At 38.0% G+C, this 25,178-nt stretch overlaps 1 protein-coding gene and 1 long non-coding RNA gene across 18 annotated transcripts in view; one reads left to right on the plus strand and one right to left on the minus strand.

Moving 5' to 3' along the window:
• The window catches only part of C2CD6 (C2 calcium dependent domain containing 6), a 133,064-nt gene that overhangs the window by 18,987 nt on the left and 88,899 nt on the right, over positions 1–25,178 (minus strand). The gene's annotated exons all lie outside the window — the stretch shown is intronic.
• LOC107973885 (uncharacterized) overlaps positions 5,553–25,178 on the plus strand; it is a 48,001-nt gene continuing 28,375 nt past the window's right edge. The window contains exons 1-2 of the long non-coding RNA XR_010150209.1: positions 5,553–5,763; positions 12,407–12,495. This is a non-coding gene — a long non-coding RNA (uncharacterized LOC107973885). The remainder of the gene's footprint in view (positions 5,764–12,406; positions 12,496–25,178) is intronic.

The following is a 25,178-nucleotide window of genomic DNA, read 5'->3' on the forward strand; positions in this document are numbered from 1 at the left end:
ATAACCCAGGAGGAATTATATGGGAATACAAAGATGGTTCAACATTAGAAAATCTATTCATGTAATTCATTATATAAACAAATTATAAGAGACAAATTGTGTAATTTCCTCCACAGGGGTCAGCATTTGATAAAAATTAACCCCATTCTTTTTCATTTTGTTTTGTTTTTGAGACGGAGTCTTGCTCTGTCGCCCAGGCTGGAGTGCACTGGCCTGACCTCGGCTCACTGCAACCTCTGCCTTCTGGGTTCAAGCGATTCTCCTGCCTCAGCCTCCCGCATAGCTGGGACTACAGGTGCCTGCCACCATGCCTGGCTAATTTTTTGTATTTTTAGTAGAGATGGGTTTCACCGTGTTAGCCAGGATGGTCTCGATCTCCTGATGTCGTGATCCCCCTGTCCCAGCTTCCCAAAGTTTAGGGATTACAGGCATGAGCCACCGCGCCCAGCCCAATCAACCTTATTCTTGATTTTCAAATAAATCTTCTAACAAACTAGGAATAGGATTAAAAAAGTGCTTTCCTACCTCATGCATTGCACTTAAAATTGAGACACTAATAGAATATTCATCAGAATCTGTAACAAGAATGCCTTTTCTTACTGCTGCTGTCCAATACTGCTTAAGAGTTTAGCCAAGATTAGAAAAAGAAACAACAGGTAGAAATATTAGAAGTCAGGAAACAAAACTGTGCTTAATGGACGACATGATCACTTATCTTTAAAAAATTCAAGAGAACTGAAAAATTAAGAATAAGAGAGTTTAGCAAAGTGAACCAATATAAAATCAACATACAAATATATACACAGTATTATATAACACTATGTCCAAATATTGCCTGAAAAATATAATCTTAAAAAGATCCCATTCAGGTTTACATCAGAAACTATCCAATACTAAAGAATCAACCTAATAAGAAATGAACAGGAGCTATGAAATATTAATAAAGAAAATAGAGGTTACTGAATTTTCCTGGATGCAAATTTTGTAAATATATCAAACTACACCAATCTATAATTCAATGCAACCCCAATTAAAATCTCAGAGTTATAGAATGTGCCAAGATGATTCTAATACTTCATCAATAAGAATTTATAAGAATTACCAAGAAAATGATGAAAAAGCAGATGTGTGTGTTCCCTGCCAATATTAAATGAATTTAAAGTTATAGTAATTAATGTTGTATAGTAATGTCATAGAAATAGGCAAAATTAATGGAACAGAATACTGAAACAGCTCATGTACATAAGGAAATTAGCATATAATAATTAGCATGTTGTATTAGTCCATTTGCACACAACTATAAAGAACTACCTGAAACTGGGTAATTTATGAAGAAAAGAGGTTTAATTGACTCACAGTTCCACAGACTTAACAGGAAGCATGACTGGGGGGGCCTCAGGAAACTTCGAATCATGGTGGGAGGTGAAGGGGAAGCAAGGCCTTCTTCACATGGTGGCAGGAGAGAGAGCAAGCAAAGGGGGAAGTGTCACACACTTTCAAACAACCAGATCTTGTGAGAACTCACTCACTGTCACCAGAACAAGGGGGAAGTCCACCGCCATGATTCAGTCGCCTCCCACCAAGCCCCTCCCCCGACGTGGGGATTACAATTCAAGATGAGATTTGGGTGGGACACAGAATCAAACCACATCACATGTTAAATTAGCATAGGATAAACGTTGAATTTCAAAGCAGCAGGAAAAGATGAGCTATATAGTCAAGACTCATTTGCAAATTATAGAAACTAACATAAGTTTAAAAATAAACGTATCTGGGCTGACACAAATAGATTTATTATCTTGCTCCAAAGAATAAAAGCCTTTTATGTAAACTGAGAGAACTATAGGACAATATGACATAGTCAAAGGGTGCCAAAGGCAGGAATTTTCTAATTTTATAGGTACAAGAAACTGTTTAAAGTACTAAATGCAGTTAATTATTTAAATTAGTTGACTTAAAAATTATATAAATGAAGATGTCAAAGTTCAAACTTGAAGTAATTACAGAAAGACTGCATTTCCTACAATTGCGGTTTTTTTCCATTTTATTTTTTATTGTGGTAAAAAGCACATAACATTAATTTTACAATGTTAACCATTTTTTAAATGTACAGTTCAATAGTGTTAAGTATATTCACATTGTTGTGCAACAGATCTCGAGAATTTGTTCATCTGGCAAAACTGAAACCCAGCTGGGTGTGGTGGCCCATGCCTATAATCCTAGCACTTTGGGAGGCTGAGGTGGAAGGATGGCTTGAGCCTCAGAGTTTGAGGCTGCAGTGAGCCATGATCGCACTCATAATCTCCACTCCAGTGGCATTGTGAAGTATTTGTCCTTTCGTGATGGGCTCATTTCACTTAGCATAATTCCTCGAAGTTCATCCATGCTCTAGCATGTGACGAGATTTCTTTTTTTTTTTTTAAGGTTGAATAACATTCCACTGTATTTATATACCACAGTTTCCTTATCTGTTCATCTAAGGATATTTGTGATGTTTCTACCTCTTGGGTATTGTGAATAATGCTGCAGTAAACATGGGTGTGCAAAATTTCTTCAAGGTCCTGTTTTGAATTCTTTTAGATATATACCCAGAAATAGGTATGTATCTATCTATCAGAAATAGGATCACATGGTAATTCTATTTTTAATATTTTGAGGCACCTCCATGTTGTTTTCCATAGTGGCTGCATCATTTTACATTTCCACCAACAGTGCACAAGGGTTCCAATTTCTCCACATCCTCACCAACACGTTATTTTCTTTTCTTTTGATAGAGGCCATCCCAGTGGGTGGGAGGTGATAACTCACTGTGGTTTTGATTTGCATTTGTCTTATGATTTGTAATGTTGAGCATCTTTTCATATGCTTATTGGCCATTTGTATAGCTTCTTTGGAGAACTCTCCATTTTTTAACTGTGTTGTTTTTTGTTGGTGTTGAGTTGTAGAAGTTCCTTATATATTCTGGATATTAACCCCTTATCAGATATATGATTTGCAAATGTTCGCTGCCATTCCATGGATTACCTTTTCACTCTATTGTTTCCTTGATGCAAGAAGTTTTTAAGTTTGATGTAGTCCCACTTGTCTATTTTTACATTCAGTTTTAAATGCTCTAAAACTTAGACCCCTCAAACCACTTCTGGATAAAGACTTTACCAATTTTCTCATGAAAAGAGATAAGATATCTATACTAAAACCATGTTCTATTTGTCACTTAAGTGGAAACTCCAAATAGTGTTATTTTACTTAGTAAATTATGTGATTAAAAACAATTATTTACTTTTCATTATTTTCATGCCTAGAAATTTTACTATCTTATTTTTCTTCTCAAAGTATTTGTTAATTTTTAAATGAATCTATTCATTTGTCATTCATTCACTTATTAAGTAATTATTTAACAAAAATATGGAGCAGCTATTATAAACCAGGCAGTCTCCCAAGTTTTAGATCACAACTGTTCTCTCCTTCCATTCCTTACTCCCCAAATGGGGTAACCTTTAAGTACAATCAACCCTAATATGTAATATATACATTTAATTTTAAAGATATCGATGCATTTTATGAAGTTTGCCTTAGAAATAATATACTTCATTTTAAATAGGAAATACAGTGGCTCATTTAACTAGGAATTCTAAGGGATGGGCATGGCTGGCTCCAGGGACTTAATGTGATCAGGACACTCTCTCTCCATGTTGGCTTTTACAGGCATTCTCTCTTCATCTGGTAGGAAATTACCACTGCTAGCTCTTGGTTTAAAAGAATAAGGGGTCGGGGATGTGGCTCACACCTGTAATCATTTGGGAGGCCAAGGTGGGCTGATCACCTGAGGTCAGGAGTTCAAGACCAGCCTGGCCAACATGGTGTAACCCTGTCTCTACTAAAAATACAACAATTAGCCAGGTGTGGTGGTGTGCGCCTATAGTCCCAGCTACTCGGGAGGCTGAGGCACAAGAATTGCCTGAACCTGGGAGGAGGAGGTTGCAGTGAGCCAAGTTTGCACCACTGCACTCCAGCCTAGGTGACAAAGCAAGACACTGTCTCAATAAATAAATAAATAAAAATAAAAGAATAAGAACACCCTGTCTTAATATTTTTAATTAAATTATATGCTCATCCTTGTAGCCTCTGAGGCAGTGTCAAGACTGCTAACCACACTAGGGATTGGGGCTGGGACAGGGGTGAAACCCTCAGGAAGGGATGCTGACAGACAAGAATAAGTTGACTATAGGGAAAATGTAATAAATTGCATTGAGACAATTGCCTATCCATTTCAGCAAAGATATTGGTAAGTTCTTACGTCATATTAAAAAAAAAGCATAGATAGATTAAATAGTTAAACATAAAAACCATATGCTATAAAAGTACTAGAAAAACATATAGGAGAATACTGACATAACCTAAGGACCTTCTAAACAAGATATAAACCAACAGCCAAAAAAGGAAAAGGTGTCGAATTTGACCACATAGACATTTAAAAATACCTTTGACCTCAAAGAAGTTAAAAAACATAAATAACAAACAGCATAGATAATGTATTGTTATCCAAAACATATAAAGCATTTTCACATGTAAGTAAGCAAACACAACCCGATTTGTAAATATGGGCAGAGATTATAAACAAATAACAGAACTACAAATAGATAATAAACACATGAAAATTGTTCACTCATTAATAATCAGGAAAATGCAAATTAAAGTATCAGTGGACTATTATTTTGTGCATCAAATTCATAAAAACGAAAATGTGAGTGTGGGATGAGTACTTTCTAGCATTTTGATGCAAATGCAAATTAGCATATCTATTTTAAAGCATAATCTGGCAGTATCAAAATAAATATGCTTGTACCCTCTGATCCAACAATTCTACTTTTCGTACTTATCCTATACTTATACAGGTGAATAAAGTTAATACTTACCATTTAGCAAGTGTCTATTATGTTCCAAGCCCTTTAAAATTCTTTGAAAGAGGTGATAGATAGTATACTCATTTTGCAGATGAGAAAACTGAAACTCAGATGTAAACTGCCCAAAGTTATATGACCATGGAAGAATCTGGATTTAAACCTAAATATTTCTGCCTGTAAAATCCAAGGTCTTTTTACTGTATCATACTAGTTCTCTTACTACCACCAAACGCTACCTTTCATTGCTAAGTAAAATTAATTTCCCCATCTCTCCTCACCTTTTTTTCATCCTGACTTTTGGGGAAATGATTTAGGGTCCAGTCACTGTCAGGGTTTAAGTAAAAGCTAATTAAGCTATATCTTGAAAGTCTTAATTTATGAACGGGCTCTAAAAATGTGAAGGAACTATTGAAAGACTGTCACCTGAATCAGCTATGAGTTGAAAGAGATGTTATCAGTCCTTTCCAATTCAGATTTAGTACTCCAGAAGTTTGCCTCAAAATACTGCATTTCTATAACACACTGTCTACCTTGGCTCATTAAAAAAAAAAAACAAAAAAACTCTTCTTTTAACTTCAAACAACTCCGAAGATTATTTTCCCACAGAATTCTAAAGATTTTGTGACCTGTTTGTGAAGCAATTAGCTTGGACTTTCAGAAATTTGTTCTAGAACTCTGAGATGTCTTCAGTTTACAAGTCTGTTGCCCTAGGTGATAGATTCAATCTTTTAAGTCTGTTGATTGTATATACTGGAATATATGTTTAGTGGGTTACAAACCCAATTTATCTTTTTCAATTTAATTTTGTTTTATGTGTTGGGTATGGCTCTGACTACCACTCCTAAGAAAAACATCTTAGGTAAGTTTTCTTTTTCGTTAAAATATTTGACAATGATCTTTCTTTTTAAAAGTTAAGCTTTTTATTTTGAAATAAATGTAAATTAATGTGCAGTTGTAAGAAATAACAGAGAGAGCTCATGTACTCTTCCTTATTCAGCTTTCTTCAATAGTAACATCTTTCAAAACTGTAGTACAATTTCACAACCAGGATATTGACATTATACAGTTAAGACCTAGACATTTCCACAAGGACCTCTAATATCCTTTTATAATCTCACCATTTCCTTCCTGCCCCCATCCCCTATTAATGTCTGGTAACCACTAATCTGTTCATTTTTTATAATTTTGTCATTTCAAGAATGTTATATAAATGGAATCATACAGTGTGTAACATTTTGGGATTGTCTTTTTTTTACTCAGCATAAATCTCTAAAAATTCATCCAGGTTGTTGTACATATAAATAGTTTATTCCTTTTTATTGCTGAGTATTATTCCATTGTATGGATGTACCAAAGTTTATTCACCAGTTAAAGGACATCTGGGTTGTGTTCCAGTTTGGAGCTATTATGAATAAGGCTGCTATGAACATTGTATATACGTATTTTTATGAACATGTAAGTCTTAATTTCCCGGAATAAATGCGCAAGAGTGCAATTGGTGGGTCATAGGGTAGTTGCATGTATAGTTTTTTTAAAGAAACTGAATAAAAGGCAAGATGGTTTACTAGGAGAACACATGGCCACAGGAAGGGGAACATCACACTCTGGGGACTGTTGTGGGGTGGGGGGAGGAGGGAGGGATAGCATTAGGAGATATACCTAAAGCTAAATGATGAGTTAATGGGTGCAGCACACCAGCATGGCACATGTATACATATGTAACTAACCTGCACGTTGTGCACATGTACCCTAAGACTTAAAGTATAATAATAATAAAATAAAAAAAAGAAAAATAAAAAAATAAAAAAAAGAAAGAAACTATCAACAGAGTAAACAGACAACCTACGGAATGGGAGAAAATATTCACAAACTACGAGTCTGACAAAGGAGTAATATCCACAACCTATAAGGAATGTAAACAATTGAACAAACAAAAAACAATCTCATAAAAAGTGAGGAAAAGACATGAATAGACACTTCTCAAAAGAAGACATACAAGCAGCAAACATATTTAAAAATGCTCAGCATCACTAATCATCAGAGAAATGCAAATCAAAGCCACAATGAGACACCATCTTACACCAGTCAGAATGGCTATTACTAAAATGTCAGAAAACAATAGATGTTGGCAAGGCTGCAGAGAAAAGAGAATGCTTACACACTATTAGTGAGAATGTAAATTAGTTCAGCCACTGTGGAAAGCACTTTAGGTATTTCTCAAAGAACTGAAAATAGAACTACAATTTCAGCCAGCAGTCCCATTACCAGTTATATATCCAAAGAAAAATAAATTGTTCTACCAAAAAGACATATGCATTTGTATGTTCATCGCAGCACCATTCACAATAGCAAAGACATGGAGTCAACCTAGGTGCCCATCAACAATGGACTGGATAAAGAAAATGTGGTACATACACACTATGGAATACTATGTAGCCGTAACAAAATGAAATCATGTCCTTTGCAGCAACATGGATGCAGCTGGAGGCCAAGATATACAAAATTGTAGGCTATAAAACAGTTTCAGTTTTAAAGGATTCAAATCATAGATATGTTTTCTGACCAAATAGAATTAAATTACAGTCATTTCTAGAAAATCTTCAAATATTAGGAAACTAAAGACATTTCTGAGTAACCGATCCATCAAAGAACAAATCGAAAGATAAATAAGAATGTGTTTTGAACTGAATGAAAATAAAAACATAAGTCAATATTTATGGGATAAATTTAAAGCAGTACTTAGAAATTTATAATAATATATGTAATAAAAAAGAAATATCTCAAATTGTTTACCTCAGGCTCCACCTTAAGAAAATAGCAAAAGAAGAACAAATTATTCATAAATTCTTCTAGAATACTGAAGGGGGGAGAATATTTCCCAACTCATTCTACAATACCAACTTTACCAAAACTAGTAACAACATTACAAGAAAGCTACAGACCTATATTTCTCATGACTATGTGTGAAAAACTTTTCATAAAATTTAGCAAATGAACCCAACAATATATGAAAAGGATAATACATTATAACCAAGTAGGGTTGATCCTAGGAACGTAAAGTTGATTTAACAATAAAAATATCTGTGCATTAATATTTTATTATACTAATATACTAAAAAGCATATGATCATATCAGTAGTTTCAGAAACAGCATCTGACAAAATCCAGCACCTATTATTCATCAAATCTCTCAGCAAACTAGGACTAGAAGAGACTTTCTTAAACCTAATGAAGAATGTCTATGAAAACCCTATAACTAACATCAAACATAATGGTGTAGTGATGGAAACATTCTAGTTCTTGATAATGGGTGACGATTACACAAAAATACACATTTGTCAAAACTCATTGAACTGTCCACATAAAATTGGGTATAAGTTTCTCTAGGAAGAGTATTGGCCAGAATTCTGCCCACTAAGTGAAATAATGAAATCAATTTTTGGATCTGCATAGCTGGCCCTTGGGCTAAACAGCCGTAGTGGCCCAGCTGATACCATCAGGTTTCATCTGCTGAACCATCTGTGAACCTGGTCCAGATATTTAGGGGAAACTGTGAATCCAGGGCCCCAACTGAACCAGTGGCTTTGTTTTTGGTGGCAGAATAAAGAAAAATGTATTGCCTAAATTAATGGCTGCCAATTTTTTTGCAAAACCAAAATGATGCTAGGACCAGGTCAGATGCACCCCTAAACACACTATTACCATTTGGCTAGCAAGGCCTGTTGGTTTAGGCCCCTTTCAAAGCATGCTAAATAAAGGACTAAGTAGAATCCCAAAGTGAAGTACATATGGTCTTTCACACTCAAAAAAATTAAAAACTAGTAGGGGATCAAAGAGATAGTTTTTTCTTTGATTGCCAAAGGAATTGAGTGTTGTGAATCTGCCCATATAGTTTTTTTTTTTTTTTTTTTTTTTTTTTTTTTTTTTTTTTTTTTGAGACAGAGTCTTGCTCTGTTGCCCAGGCTGGAGCACAGTGGTGGAATCTCAGCTCACTGCAGCCTCAGTCTCCCAGGTTCAAGCCATTCTCCTGCCTCAGCCTCCTGAGTAGCTGGGACCACAGGTGTGTACCACCATGCCTGGCTAATTTTTGTATTTTTAGTAGAGACACAGTTTCCCCATGTTGGCTAGGCTGGTCTCAAACTCCTGACCTGGCAAGCAGGTCCTTGAATTTGTCAGGGTTTGTCAGCCAAACCCTGTTGGTAGAGGTGTAATAACACCATAGTCAGGGCCACTGAAATTGAGGATTTTGACTTGCCAACCAACAGGGCATCACCTGTATCTTTGAGCAAAACTTACTGTCTGGGAGAAAGGTAACATGATCTTACACATAGGGCACTCAGCCAATTCAATATATAGTCATGTGCCATATAAAGACCTTTTGGTCAACAACAGACTACATGATATTGTTTGTCTCTATATCCCCACCCAAATCTCATATCAAATTGTAATAACAGAGGGCAGAGGCACTCACTTAAATCCGGATCCACCCACCTGTGGCAAATGGCAAGGACTCCTCTACATGTGGCAGTGCCCTGAATGGGAAAATTTCCCTTGACACTTTATGAGCATTCACAGTACAAGTGTGTAACACATCGATTTCATTACACACCCTTAACAATAGATGCTATAACAGCAGTATTCATGTGCCAATTAACAATGTGAATACACTGAGAAACGTGTTATCAGATGATTTTGTCATTGTGTAAGCATCATAGTATGTACTTATATAAACCTAGATGGTGTGGCCTACTACACACCTATGCTATAGGATCTAGCCTATTGCTACTAGGCTACAAACCTGTACATCATGTTACTGGACTAAATACTGTAGGCAGTTGAAGCACAATGGTAAATATTTGTGTATCTAAACATAGAAAAGGTACAGTAAAATATGATATTATGGTCTTATGGTACTGCCGTCGCATATTCAGTGTATTAGTTTGTTTTCACACTGCTCTAAAGAACTGAGACTGGGTAATTTACAAGGAAAAAAGGTTTAATTGACTCACAGTTCTGCATGGTTGAGGAGGCCTCAGGAAACTTACAGTCAAGGTGAAGGGAAAAAGAGAAGCAAGCACCTTCTTTACAAGGCAGCAGGAGAGAGTGGGTGAGTGAAGGGGAAGTGCCACACTTTTAAACCAGCTGGTCTCACTCACTATCAGGAGAACAGCACGGGGGAAATCGCTCCCATAATCCAATCGCCTCCCACAAGGCCCCTCCCTCGACATATGGGGATTATAATTCGAGATGAGATTTGGGTGGGGGCACAGAACCAGACCATATCATGTGGTCTGTTGACCAAAATGTCATTATGTGGCACATGACTATATATTGAATTGGCAGAGAGCCCTATGCATAAGATCACTTTAACTTTCTCCCCACAGTAAGTTTTGCTTAAACCATATTAATTGATTTCAGGTTTTTGTGGAGATTTTTTTTTTCCCCTACCAGAACACAGACTCACCTGCGTATGGGGGTGGGCGGGGAAGGGGTGGGACACAGATGCTCCAACAGCTGTCAGGAGTTTAACCTTATTTTCAGACTAGGTGCATAGGGAGAGCAAGGGAGCAAGAGGGCCTCACCTATGGGATAAAGCTGAAGTAACAGGAAGCCTTTTTTTTTTTTTTTTTTCTATTTCACCTCATCTCAGGATTGGTACTACCTCCTCCCGTGTACCTCCCTGCCTCCGGAAAGCTCCCAGACACAGGGAATTTTTTCTTTCTGGCACATGCTGCTATAGCTCTACCTGGGAGCCTTTGGTGCCTATGTCTAACAGAACCATAAAACTTTGTGTCCTTCACCTGCCTGAAGTTCCCCAATGTACTGGGCCTTCTCCTTAAAGCAGCTGAGGTCATCCCCTTCTTCCCCACCTCCCCACCACTAAGGGAGAGTGAGCAACAAACAAAGCACCGTTTGGGTGGTTTCGATCCTGCCTGTCACAACTCAGCCTCTGAACAGTCATTAACAGGCAAGACAAGGGGAAGACCGTTATTAGCCATTTCCCCTCCCCAACCCCTGCCTCATACCACTTGGATGAGAGCATTTGCCACCGAAATCCAAGGAATCTTCTCATATTCCGTAACCCAGCCTGCAGGGGTTTCTTTTCCTTCCTCTTCCAGAAAGCCATGTCTCTGTCAGCATCCCATTCTTATTGTCAAAATTGGCAGAAACAGTGCAAATTCTAGGGTTTTACCCTACTTACAAGCTGTCAAGTTATCCTGCCACAGTTTTATAGATGCTGCCAGAAGACTTCTAAGTCAGAAAGAGAGGACTATATTATTTATAGTAAAGCCCTATTGAACCAGCAATTTTCTTCAGAGGGCAGAGTGGGGGCCAAGGTTTCCCCCAAAGGGGTAACTGCCACTTCTTACTGTAAAGATGAAATACTGCTGGGGCCAGGATGTCCGTGTTCTTGAATCTACCATTTCCATTTTACAAGTGAGGCTTGTTGGGCCCTTTCTACCTTGTTAGTTGCTGAGTCCAACTTGACCCACCTCAAGATGGGAAAAAGTCAAAGAGTCACAAGGTCTCCTCAGCTAGAGTGTTCACTTTTGAGAAGAGCTCAGTACCTCTTGCTACTAGTTACTCAAGGTAATAGCTACTTTTCAAAAAGAGTGTACCTGATAGCTATGTCAGAGGGAAACAAGTCCAAAACCCCAAAGGGTGTCTTCAGGCAGAGGCTCTAATCAGTACAGATTCATAGCTCAAAAAAGTCATTAGGATTGCAGAGCCCCTAACATAAGCTTGCTGGACAGCTTCTAACTCAGCCTGTTGGACTGGGCCCTACTAAAAGGATGCCAGTCTGTAGGTTAGCCAAGATTAAGGCCATAGTGAGGCACATGCCACATCCTGTACCCAGAGCCCGTCAAGGTGCTGGGCCTCATTTTATGGTGGTTGGGGTGGAGGTAGGGGGACTGCAAAAAGGCAATAGTTTTTCTTTGACTGCCAAAAGGACTGCCCATTATGAATCTGCCCAGATAGACCCAATAAACTTTATCTGGTAAGCAGTCCACCTAATTTTGTCAGGGCTTATGAGCCACTGCTGCTAGTGGAAACACGGTAACTACCACATTCATGACTATTGAGACTAAGGCTTTTGACTTGCTAACCAATAGGACATCATCTATACAGTGAAACTTGTGGATATCAGAGGGTACAAGCATTCAGGCTAAATCCCAACACACCCACTGGTGGAAAATGGTAGATGAGTAGGTATCCTTAAGGGAGTACTACAAATGTTTACAAACTGATCTTAGTCCTCAGGTGTCAGTGGTGTACGAAAGGTGTGTTGACAATGTCCAACACAGAGTACCAAGAGTCAGCTGTCTGTAGAATGGATTCAGTAAGTCGCAATGTTTGGAACAGCTAAGGTATGGAGGCAACAAATGAATTCAGTTGGTAATAATGCACTGTAAGTCTCCAGCTCCATTAGCAAATTTTACTGGCCATACAGGAATGTTGTATTTAGATAATGCATTTCTTAATTTTTCTGCTGCCTTTAGGTCCTTAATGAAGGCCATGGTTTCCCTTTGTCCTCCTAGGATTCTGCAAATTTTTTTATTGAGCCATCTGGAAGGGGACATGGAGACAGGCAAGTAGTAATTTGTATGTCACACTAGCACTTCTTTACACATGACTCTTCCAATCATTCTGATGTTTATGAAATGGAGATGATCCAGCATATAACACAATAACTCCTCATATACATTCAGATGTAGGAACAACCACAGTTGTTGTTAGGTCAGTTAAATTGGCCTAAAGAGCCTCACCTGGAAGGTTTAGTTCCCTTCTCCATTGTGAACTATGCCCAAATCCCATAAGCTGAATCTAGGTGACTTTTCCTCCCTTCCTGGGGTAGGAAGAAGCTTTGCCCACCACCAGCAAAGCCGCACCACCACTGCCATAAACTCTCCCAACCTAGGCCACTGAGATGCAAATGACACAAGCACAGATTACAGCTGAAGAAACTACATGGTGACTATACTACTGTGTCCATCCAGAATCAAATCCAGTGTACCCTGCTGAACCAACACCCAAGACCCATCTAAACAAATAAGTCTTTCCCTACAAAACCTTCCCCAAAAGATGTGACTATTACACCAGATATGTGAAATCTACATAGAGACATATCAAACATGAAAAAGCAAGGAAACATGACACAAAGGAACACGATAATTATCTAGTAACAGACCCCTAGCATAAGGAAATATATAAAATTCCAGAAAAATATTCAAAATAATAATCTTAAGGAAATGCTGAGTTACAAGAGAATACAGATTGAGGATTCAATGAAATCAGGGTAAAAATCATGATTTGAATGAGTACTTCAACAAAGAGATAGATGTCATTAAAAAAAGAACCACAGGAATGCTATGAGGAATTAAATGAATGAAATAAAAAATACAATCAAGAGCTTTAACATCAGACTAGACCAAGCAGAATAAAAAATTTCTGAATTTGAAGACAGGTCCTTTGAAATAACACAGGCAGACAAAAAACGTCTTCACCTATCAAGTATAACCTTGAATATAAATGAATTAAATGCCGATTTTAAAAATACACACTGGATGAATGGATAAACATAACAAGATGCACATATATGTTGCCTAAAATAGAATCACTTCACTGTCAAACACTTGAAAGCAAAGAGAGAGAAAAAGATATTCCACACAAACAGAAACGAAAAGCAAGCAGGGATAGCTATACCTATATCAGACAAAACAGACTTCAAGTAAAAAGCTGTCAAAAGAAACAATGAAGAACATTATATAATAATAACAAAAGGATCAAGTCAGCAAGAAAATAACAATTGTAAATGTATATGCACCCAATACCACAGCACCCAGATATATAAAGCAAATATTATTAGATCTAAAGAGAGGGATAGGCTCCAATACGATAATAGATGGAGACTTCAACAATCCACTATTAGCATTGGAGACATCCCTAGAAAGAAAATCAAAAAGAAACATTGGATTTAAACTACAGCATAGACCAAAGGGACTTAACAGACATTTACAGTACATTTCACCTAACAGCTGCAGAAAATACATTCTTTTCTTCAGAGCACAGAACATTCTTCAGGAATGACCACATGTTAGGACACAAAACAAGTCTCAAAAAATTTTCAAATTTGAAATCTTATCTAGTCTCTTATCTGACCACAATGGAATAAATGTAGAAATCAGTAAGAGAAACATTTAAAATAATACAAATACATGGAAATTAAACAACATATTCCTGAATAACCACTGCGTGAAGAAAGAAATTAAGGATTAAAGTTCATTGAGGGTCAGGTGCGGTAGCTCATGCCTGTAATCCCAGCACTTTGGGAGGCTGAGGCGGGTGGATCATTTGAGGTCAGCAGTTTGAGACTAGCCTGGCTAACATGGTGAAACCCCATCTCTACTAAACATACAAAAATTATCTGGGCAGTAGTGGAGCATGCCTGTAATCCAAGCTACTAGGGAGGCTGAGGCAAGAGAATCGCTTGAGTCTGGGAGGTGAAGGTCGTGGTGAGTCAAGATCGTGCCACTGCACTCCAGTCTGGGCAACAGAGTGAGATCCTGTCTCAGAAAAAAAAAAAGAAACAGAAGAAGAGACATCAAAATGGATACCACAGAAATAAAAAAAAAAATCATTAGAGACTACCATGAACAAGAATATACCAATAAATTTGAAAACCTAGAGGAAATGGATATATTCCTGGAAACATACAACCTACCAAGATTGAACCAAGAAGAAATAGAAAGTCTGAACAGACCAATAAGAAGTAATGAGACTGAATTAGTAATAAAACATCTCCTAACAAAGAAAAGTCCAGGACCAAATTGCTTAATCTTTGAATTCTACCAAAGTTTAAAGAAGAATTAATACCAATTCTTCTCAAACTATTCCAAAAAATTGAAGCAGATAAAACTCTTTGTATTAGTTTGTTCTCACACTGTTATAAAAAACTACCTGAGACTGGGTAATTTATGAAGAAAAGAGGTTTAATTGACTCACAGTTCCACAGGCTTAACAGGAAGCATGGCTGGGAGGCCTCAGGAAACTTACAATCATGGCAAAAGGTGAGGAAAAGCAAGCACCTTCTTCACCTGGTGGCAGGAGAGAGAGACAGACAGAGAGAGAGAGAGAGAGAAAGAGACACACAGAGAGAGGTGCCCACACTTTTAAACCATCAGATCTCCTGATAACTCACTCACTATCATGAGAACAGCAAGAGAGAAATCCTCCCCCATGATGCAATCATCTCCCACAAGTCCCCTTATCCAATTTGACATTACATTTGGGTGGGGATGCAAATCCAAACCATATCACTCTTCCTAACTCATTGTATGAGACCAGCATCACCCTGATACCAAAAGCAGACAATGACACAACAAAAAAAGAAAGAAAACTACAGGCCAATATCCCTGATTAATGTAGATGCAAAAGTCCTAAACACAATGCTAACAAATCAAATCCATTAATACAACATGATCAAGTGGGATTTATCCCAGGAACTCAAGGATGGTTCAGCATGTGCAAATCACTAAACATGATACATCATATAAACAGAAAGAACGAAAAAAACCATATGATTATCTCAATAGATTAGAAAAAGGATTTGATAAAATTCAACATCCCTTTATGATAAAAACTCTTAATTAGGTATAAAAGGAAAGTACCTCAATACTCAATTCAATGTATTTAATACACTTCAGTATACAATAAAGGCCATACATGACAAACCCACAGCTAACATCATACAGAATGGGGGAAAAACTTTCAACTAAGAACTGGAACAAGACACCACCACCCACTCTAACCACTTTTATTCAACACAGTACTGGAAGTTCTAGCCAGAGTAATTAGCCAAGAGAAATAAATTAAGGACATCCAAATTGGAAAGGAGGACGTCAAATTATCCCTGTTTGCAGAGACATGATCTTATACATAGAAAAATGTAAAGACTCTACCAAAAACTCTTATAACTGATCAATGAATTCAGTAAAAATGAAGGATACAATCAACATACAAAAATCCAGGAAGAGGAGCCAGGATGGCCAACTAGACACAGCCAGGAAGATCTTCCCTCACCAAGATAAGATCATCAAGAAGACCAGCACACTCCAAGCAGATCTTCGGAAGGAAGGCATTGAGAGTGGATGGAGGGAGGATGCAGACTCTGGTTGAAGTGGGAGGAAGCTGGGAACCCTGCATGGGGTTGCCAAGCACAAGGACTCATTCCTGGCCCCAAGCAGCTTCTAAGGAAAGGGTAGGTTAAATAGGTATAGAGTGGCCCACTCTCAACATGGATCTCCAGAATCCTAGCTGCAGGTGACCCCATGACCCCCACAGACATTTGAGCTGGCAGGGAGAGCTGTTTGGAGAGTTGGCAGGGACAGGGCTCCAACCTGTGTGGAGCCCAGAGGGTTTAGGTGCAGGAAAACTGCAGTGGACCATGGCCAGAGATGGCCATTCTGCAAGGCCTGCCATATTCCTCTAGGTGATTTTGGCTTTTGTTGACTGTTGGACCTGGATAGAACGGGAGTATCTTGCCTGTGAGACAGGGCCAGTTTGGTCTGAGTGCTTCCATCCTCCCATCTGCTGGCCACTCCCAGCTTCCCTACTTGGCCACTCCGACTTGCAGTGCAGCCTCAGATGCCCAACCGGGGTGTTTCCCAGAAGCCACTGCCATAGCTCTTTGGTTGGCAGATCCTGCCTAACCATCAGAGAGCTTTTGTAGATGGGCCCCTGCCAGCATGCATCCACCTGCAGCCTCCCCCCACCACTTTGCCAGCACACGTGTGTGTGGACCTCACTGCCCTGCCATACCAGTGCATGCACGTGGACCTTGCCGCTGCCATCATGCTGACCCTGCTGGTGTGCATGTGTGTGCAGACCCCACTGACGTCACTCCAACAAAGCACTTCTGCCAGCAGTCCCCATTGGAGTATTGTTTCCCAAGGACCAGGAACACCTCAGGCCCTCCAGCAGATGCTTAAACTTGAGGGGCCAGAGAACAAAGCAGTGTGCCTGGTGCTATGCCCCCAGGGTTAGAGCACACAGCCCAGGAGTGCTGAGCTGAGCCTTGACCCACTGAAATCATCCAGAAATGAAGCCAGTCAACTAAACCCAACTTATACCACAGCCAAACCCAACTTATACCACAGCCAAACCCTCAAGGGAATCAAAGAATATAAAAGCAAGAAGCCCCATCCAAAGGACAGCAACTTTAAAGATTAAAGGAACATCAGCTCACACAGATGAGAATGAACCAGTGAAAGAACTCTGGCAACTCTAAAAGCCAGAGTGTCTCCTTACCTCTGAACAACTGCACTAGCTCCCCAGCAATGGTTCTTAACCAGACTGAAATGCCTGAAATGACAGACATAGAACCCAGAATCTGTTTGGCAGCAAAGTCATCAAGATTCAGGAGAAAGTTGAAACCCAATTCAAGGAATCTAAGGAATCCAGTGAAATGAGTCAAGAGCTGAAAGACAAAATAGTCATTTTAAGCAGGAGACAAACTAATCTGGTAGAGCTGAAAAACTCACTATAAGAATTTCACAATACAATCAGAAGCATCAAAAGCAGAATAGACCAAGCTGAGGAAACAATCTCAGACCTCAAAGACCAGTTCTTTGAATTAATTTAGTGAGAAAAAATTTTTAAAAATTAAGAAAAATGAACAAAATATCTGAGAAATATAGGGTTATGTAAAGAAACCAGCCCTACAACTCATTGGTATCCCTTAAGAAAGGGAGAGAGAGCAAGCAACTTGGAAAATATATTTCGGGATATTGTCCACAAAATATATAATCCCCATCCCCAAGACATATAGTTATCCCCATCACCAAGACATATAGATGACCATCCCCAAGACATATAGTCATCAGATTCTCCAAGGTCAATGCAAAAGAAAAAATATTAAAGGTAGCTAGAGGAAAAAAGGGCAGGTCATCTACAAATGAAACCCCATCAGGCTCACAAGAGACCTTTCAGCAGAAACCTTATATGCCAGAAGAGATTGGGAGCCTATACTCAACAACCTTAAAGAAAAGAAATTCCAACCAAGAATTTTATATCCAGCCAAACTAAGCTTCATAAGCTAAGAGGAAATAAGATCATTTTCAGACAAGTGAATGCTAAGGGAATTCTTTAGCATCAGAACTGCCTTACAAGAAGGCAGCAAGGAAGTGCTAAATATGGGGGGGAAAAGACTCACTAGTCACCAAAAAAACACATTTAAGTACACAGCCCACTGACACTATAAAACAACTACACAATCAAGTCTACACAACAACCAGCTAACAACATGACGACAGGATCAAATCCACATAAATCAATATTAATCTTGAATGTAAATGTAATGTGCCTCCACTTAAAAGGCAGAGTGGCAAGCTGGACAAAGAAGCAAGACCCAACTGTATGGTGTCCTTAAAAGACCCATCTCACATGCAATGACACCCATAGGCTCAAAGTAAAGGGATGGAGAATGATCTATCAAGCAAACAAAACAAAAGAGAACAGCAGTTGCTATTCTTATTTCAGACAAAACAGACTTTAAGCCAACAACGATAAAAAAAGACAAAGTAAGACATTACATAAGATAAAGGGTTCACTTCAACAAGAAGACTTAACTATCCTAAATATATATGCACCCAACACTGGAGCACCCAGATACATGAAACAAGTTCTTAGAGACCTACAAGGAGACTTAGATAACCACACAAAAACAGTGGGAGACTTTGACACCCCACTGAGAGTATTAGCTCATTGAGGCAGAAAACTAACAAAGATATTCGGGACCTAAACTTGACATTTGACCAAGTGGACCTAACGGACATCTACAGAACTCTCTGCCCCAGAATAACAGAATATACATTCTTCTCATGTGCATGTGGCACATGCTCTAAAATTGGCCACACAACCAGAAATAAAACAACTCTCAGTAAATTTAAAAAAAATTATATCAACCATGCTCTGGGACCATAGTACAACAAAAATACAGATCAATACTAAGAAAATTGCTCAAAGCCATATAATCACATGGAAATTAGACAACCTAATTCTGAATGACTTTTGGGTAAATAATGAAATTAAGGCAGAAATCAAGAAATTCTTTGAAATTAATGAGAACAAGGATACAACATACCAAGATCTCTGAGACCCAGCAAAAGCAGTAAGAGGAAAGTCTGTAGCACTAAATGCCCACATCAAAAGTTAGAAAGGTCTTAAATTAACAACCTAATGTCACAGGAAGCAGAATTTTTCTACAGGAAGCAGAAAAATTAGAGGAAATCAACAACAAAGCCAGCAGAAGAAAAGAAATAACCAAAATCAGAGCTGAACTGAACAAAATGGCGATGTGAAAACTGACACAAAAGATCAATGAAACCAAAAGTTGGTTCTTTGAAAATATAAATAAGATTGATAGGCTGCTAGTTAGACTAATCAAGAAAAAGAGAGAAGATCCAAATAAACACAATCAGAAATGACAAAGGGAACATTATCATCAACTCCACAGAAATACAAAAAACCTTCAGAGACTATTTAAAACACCTCTATACACACAAGCTAGAAAACCTAGAAAAAATGGATAAATCCCTGGATACATACAACCTCCAAGACCTAACCAGGAGGAAACTGAAACCCTGAACAGACCATTGGTGTGTTCCAAAATTGAATCAGTAATAAAAAACCTGCCAATCAGAAAAAGCCCAGGACCAGATAATTCACAGCTGAATTCTACCAGATGTATAAAGAAGAACTTGTACCAATTCTACTGAAACTATTCCAAAAAATTAAGAAGGAGATAGTCTTCTTAACTCCTTCTAAGAGGCCAGCATCATTCTGATACCAAAACCTAGCAGAGACACAACAACAACAACAACAATTTCAGGTCAATATCCCTGATGAACATAGATGCAAAAATCCTCAATAAAATACTAGCAAACTGGGCCAGGCATGGTGGCTCACACCTGTAATCCCAGCACTTTGGGAGGCTGAGGCAGGTGGATCACTTGAGGTCAGGGTTTGAGATCAGCCTGGCCAATATGGTGAAATCCTGTCTCTACTAAAAATACAAAAATTAGGCGGGTGTGGTGGCACACACCTGTAGTCCCAGCTACTCAGGAGACTGAGGCAGGACAATCGCTTGAACCCAGGAGGCAGAGGCTGCAGTGATCCGAGATCACACCACTGCACTACAGCCTGAACGACAAAGCAAGACTCCATCTCAAAAAACAAAAACCTAGCAAACCAAATCCAGCAGCATATCAGAAAGCTAATCTACCATGATCAAGTAGGCTTTATTCCTGGGATGCAAGGTTGGTTCAACATAAGCAAATCAATAAATGTGATTCATCACATGAACAGAACTAAAAACAACATGATCATCTCAATAGACATAGAAAAAGCTTTCAATAAAATTCAACATCCCTGCATGTCAAAAACTCTCAAAAGACGGCATCAGAGGAACATATCTCAAAATATTAAGAGCCATGTATGACAAACCCAAAGCCAACATCATACTGAATGGGGAAAAGCTGGAAACATTCCCTTGAGAACCAAAACAAGACAAGGATACCAACTCTCACTACTCCTATTCAATGTAGTTCTGGAAGTTCTTCCAAAATCAGGCAAGATAAAGAAATAAAATGCATCCAAAAAGGAAGTGAAGAAGTCAAACTATCCCTTTTTGCAGATGATACAATTCTATACCTACAAAACCCCATAGTCTCTGCCCAAAGGCTTCTAGATCTGATAAACAACTTCGGCAGTTTCAGGATGCAAAAATCAATGTATAAAAATCATTAGCATTTCTATACACCAATAATGTCCAAGCTGAGAGCCAAATCAAGAACGCAATCCCATTCACAATAGCCAAAATAAGAGTAAAATACCTAGAAATACAGCTAACCAGGGAGGTGAAAGATCTCTACAACCAGAATTACAAAACACTGCTAAAAGAAATCATAGACAACACCAACAAATGGTAAAATATTCCATGCTCATGGAGAGGAAGAATTAATATTGTTAAAATAGCCATACTGCCCCAAGAAATTTATAGATCCAATACTATTCCTACCAAACCACCAATGACATTCTTTGCAGAATTAGAAAAAAGCTATTCTAAAATTCATATGGAGCCAAAAAGAGCCCAAATAGTCAAAGCAATCTTAAGCAGAAAGAACAAAGCTGGAGGCATCACACTACCCAACTTCAAACTACAGTACAAGGTTACAGTAACCAAAACAGCATGGTATTGGTACAAAAACAGACACATAGACCAATGGAACAGAACGGTGAACCCAGAAATAAAGCCACACACCTACATCCATCTGATTTTTGACAAAGTCGACAATAACAAGCAGTGGGAAAGGCACTCCCCACTCAATAAATGGTGCTAGGATAACTTGCTAGCCATATGCAGAAGATTAAAACAGACCCCTTCCTTTCACCATCTACCAAAATCAACTCAAGATAGATTAAAGACTTAAATGGAAAACCTAAAACTATAAAAACCCTAGAAGGAAACCTAGGAAACACCATTCTGGACATAGACCCTGGAAAAGATTTAATTATGAAGACTCCAAAAACAATTGCAACAAAAATAAAAATTGACAAGTAGGACCTAATAAAAACTAAAGAGCTTCTGCACAACAGAAGAAACTATCAACAGAGTAAACAGACAACTTAAAGAATGGGAGAAAATATTTGCAAACTACGCTTCTGAAAAAAGTCTAATATCCAGAATCTATAAGGAACTTGAATCAACAAGCAAAAAGTGAAAAAAAAAAAAACATCAAAAAGTGGGCAAAGGACATGAACAGACACCTATCAAAAGATATATACACCACCAATAAACGTATGAAAATATGCTCAACATTACTCATCATCAGAGAGAAATGCAAATCAAAACCACAATGAGTTAACATCTCACACCATTCAGAATGGCTATTATTAAAAAGTCAAAAAACAATAGATGCTGGTGAGGCTGTGGAGAAAAGGGAACACTTATATACTGTTGGTGTAAATGTAAATTACTTCACCCACTGTGAAAAGCTGTTTGGAGATTTCTCAAAGAACTTAAAACAGAACTACCACTTGACCCAGCAATCCCATTACTGGGTATATACCCAAGGAATATAAATTATTCTACCAAAAAGACACATTCATATATATGTTCATCATAGCACTATTCACAATAGGAAAGACATGGAATCAACCTAGACTTCCATCAATGGTAGATTGGATAAGGCAAATGTGGTATGTATATTCCACGGAATCTGATGCAACTATGAAAAAAAAAGAAATCATGTCATTTGCAGAAACATGGATGCAGCTCAAGACCATTATCCTAAGGGAATTAATGCAGGAATAGAAAACGAAATACTACATGTTCTCACTTATAAGTGGGAGCTAAACATTGAATACACATGGACAGAAAGAAGGGAACAGATACCAGGGCCTACTTGAGGGTGGAAGGTAGAAGGAGGGTGAGTATCGAAAAACTACCTATTGGATACAATATTTGCTACCTGGGTGATAAAATAATTTGTACACTAAGCCCCAGAGACATGAAATTTACCCATGTAACAAGCCTGCAGAAGTAACTCCTGAACCTAAAATAAAACTTGGAAGGAAAAAAACAACAAAAATTAGTAGTTTCTATACACAGTGAGCTAGCTAAAAAAAGAAATCAAGGAGGCAATCCCATTTACCATAGCTATACTAAAAATAAAATACCTAGGAATAAATTTAACCAAGGAGGTAAAAGACTTCTACAAGGAAAACTATGAAACACTGAGGAAAGAAAGAAGATAAAAACAAATGGAAAGATAGACCATATTCATGAATTGTAAGAATTAATATTTTTAAAACATCCATACTACCCAATGCAGTCTACAGATTCAATCCAATTCCCACTAAAACTCCAATGTCATTTTTCACAGAAATAGAAAAAATAATCCTAAAACCCATATGGAACCATAAAAGACCCCAAACAGCCAAAGCAATCTCGAGCAAAAAGAACAAAGCTAGATGCATCAAACTCCCTGGTTTCAAATTATGTTATAAAGCTATTGTAATAAAAACAGCATGGCACTGGCACAAAGACACATAAACCAATGGAACAGGTAGACAACCCAGTAATAAACCCAAGTATTCAGTATTTATAATTAGTTGATATTTGACAAAGATGCCAAAAACACAAAAGGGAAAGAACAGACTCTTTAATAAATGATGTTGGGAAAAATAGATATGGCCCAGAAGATAAAATTGGACACTTATCTCACACCATACAACAAAAATCATCTCAAAATGTATAAAAGACTTAAATGTAAGTGTGGAAATGTGGAATTGTAAAGTTAATAGAGGAAAACATAAGGGAAAATCTCCACAATACTGGTCTATGCAATGATTTCTTGGATAGGACTCCAAAAATGCAGGCACCAAAAGCAAAAATAAGACAAATGGAGTTGCATCAAATCAAAAGCTTCTGTACAGAAAAGGAAACAATGAACAGAGTGAAGAGACAAAACATGAACTGGAAGAAAATATCTGCAAACCATACAGCTGATAAGGGGCTAATATTCAAAATATATAAGGTACACAAACAACCCAAAAGCAAGAAAACAAATAACCTAATTTTAAAATGGGCAAAGGAACTGAACAGACATGGCTCAAAGGAAGACATATGAAAGGCCAATAGATATATTAAAAATACTCAATATCTCTGATCATCAGAGAAATGCAAATTGAAACCACAATATGATATCATTTCATGCCTGTTACAAGGGCTATTATCAAAAAGAAGAATGATACGTGTTGGCAAGGATGTGGAGAAAAGGGAACCCTTGTACACTATTTGTGGGAATATAAATTAGTACAGCCATTTTAGAAAGTAGTATGGAGGTTCCCAATAAAACTAAAAATAGAATTACCATATGGTCCAGCAATCCTACTTCTGGGTATATATCCAAAGGATTTGAAGTTGGTATATCAAAGAGATATCTGCATCCCCGTGTTTACTGTTGTGCTATTGTAATAGCTAAGATATGGAAGCAACTTAAGTGTCTATCAACAGATCAATGGATAAAGAAAATATAGTATATGTACACAGTGGAATACTACGCAGCCTTAAAAAAGAAGAAAATTCTGTCTGTGGATAAAATAATTGCAAGGTGCATTTCACATGCATGGTTTTGGTTGATTCCAAGTACAGAATTAGCAAGGACAAGGTTTTGGGGAGATTACGGCATATTTCCCAACAGTGCCATCAATCATTAGTAAGGGATTTAAATTTAATTCATGGAATTCATGGCTTAAAGAGGGCAGTTAAATATAAATGGATGAATCGGAGATATGAGGTTAATGATGTCACATCTATCACTCTCTGCCTTCATTAACCCTAATCTTCCGCAGACCCTACAGGCTTTTAAACTCAATTAGAGCTCTTACCACTTACCCTTTGTGGAAATAATCTTGCTGCCTTATGCCTGACATTTAGTGTGTCAGAGCTAGATGGTTCATCCACCTTCAGAGTATTAAAATGATTGCATTTCCTATGACTATGTGATTGATTTAATTACATACAGTGAGGCCCAGGAGTTATAATGTATTCCCAGAGCAAATGCCTCAAGACACTGCAGTGTTTTTGTTTTGTTTTGTTTTTTGTGTGGTTTTTTTTTTTTTTTTTTTTTTTTTTTTTGAGATGGAGTCTCACTCTGTTGCCCAGGCTGGAGTGCAGTGGCACGATCTCGGCTCACTGCAAGCTCCGCCTCCCTGGTTCACGCCATTCTCCTGCCTCAGCCTCCTGAGTAGCTGGGACTACAGGCGCCCGCCACCACGCCCAGCTAATTTTTTGTTTTTTAGTAGAGACAGGGTTTCACCGTGTTAGCCAGGATGGTCTTGATCTCCTGACCTCGTGATTCACCTGCCTCGGCCTCCCAGAGTGCTGGGATTATAGGGGTGAGCCACCGCGCCTGGCCGACCCTGCAGTATTTTTAACTAAACTAATTCAACAGATATTTACTACTGCCTACCGTGGACTCATCACTATTAGTGGTGAGTTCTAAGTAGTAAGAGCTCTAATTATGTATGTCTTTGAGTTTAAAATACTCATCATTATTACTAGATATTAAGATACAGTGGTAAATAAGACTAAATCTCAGTACCATCTGTAATTTAAAGTCAAATGGGAGTAACAGACAATAAATGACTAAAGAAACATAATATGATACCAGGAAATGATATATGAAGAAAGAATACTAGGGATGGAGG

This window comes from Pan troglodytes, chromosome 13 (assembly GCF_028858775.2).
Source record: "Pan troglodytes isolate AG18354 chromosome 13, NHGRI_mPanTro3-v2.0_pri, whole genome shotgun sequence".
Classification (NCBI taxonomy): Eukaryota; Metazoa; Chordata; class Mammalia; order Primates; family Hominidae; genus Pan; species Pan troglodytes.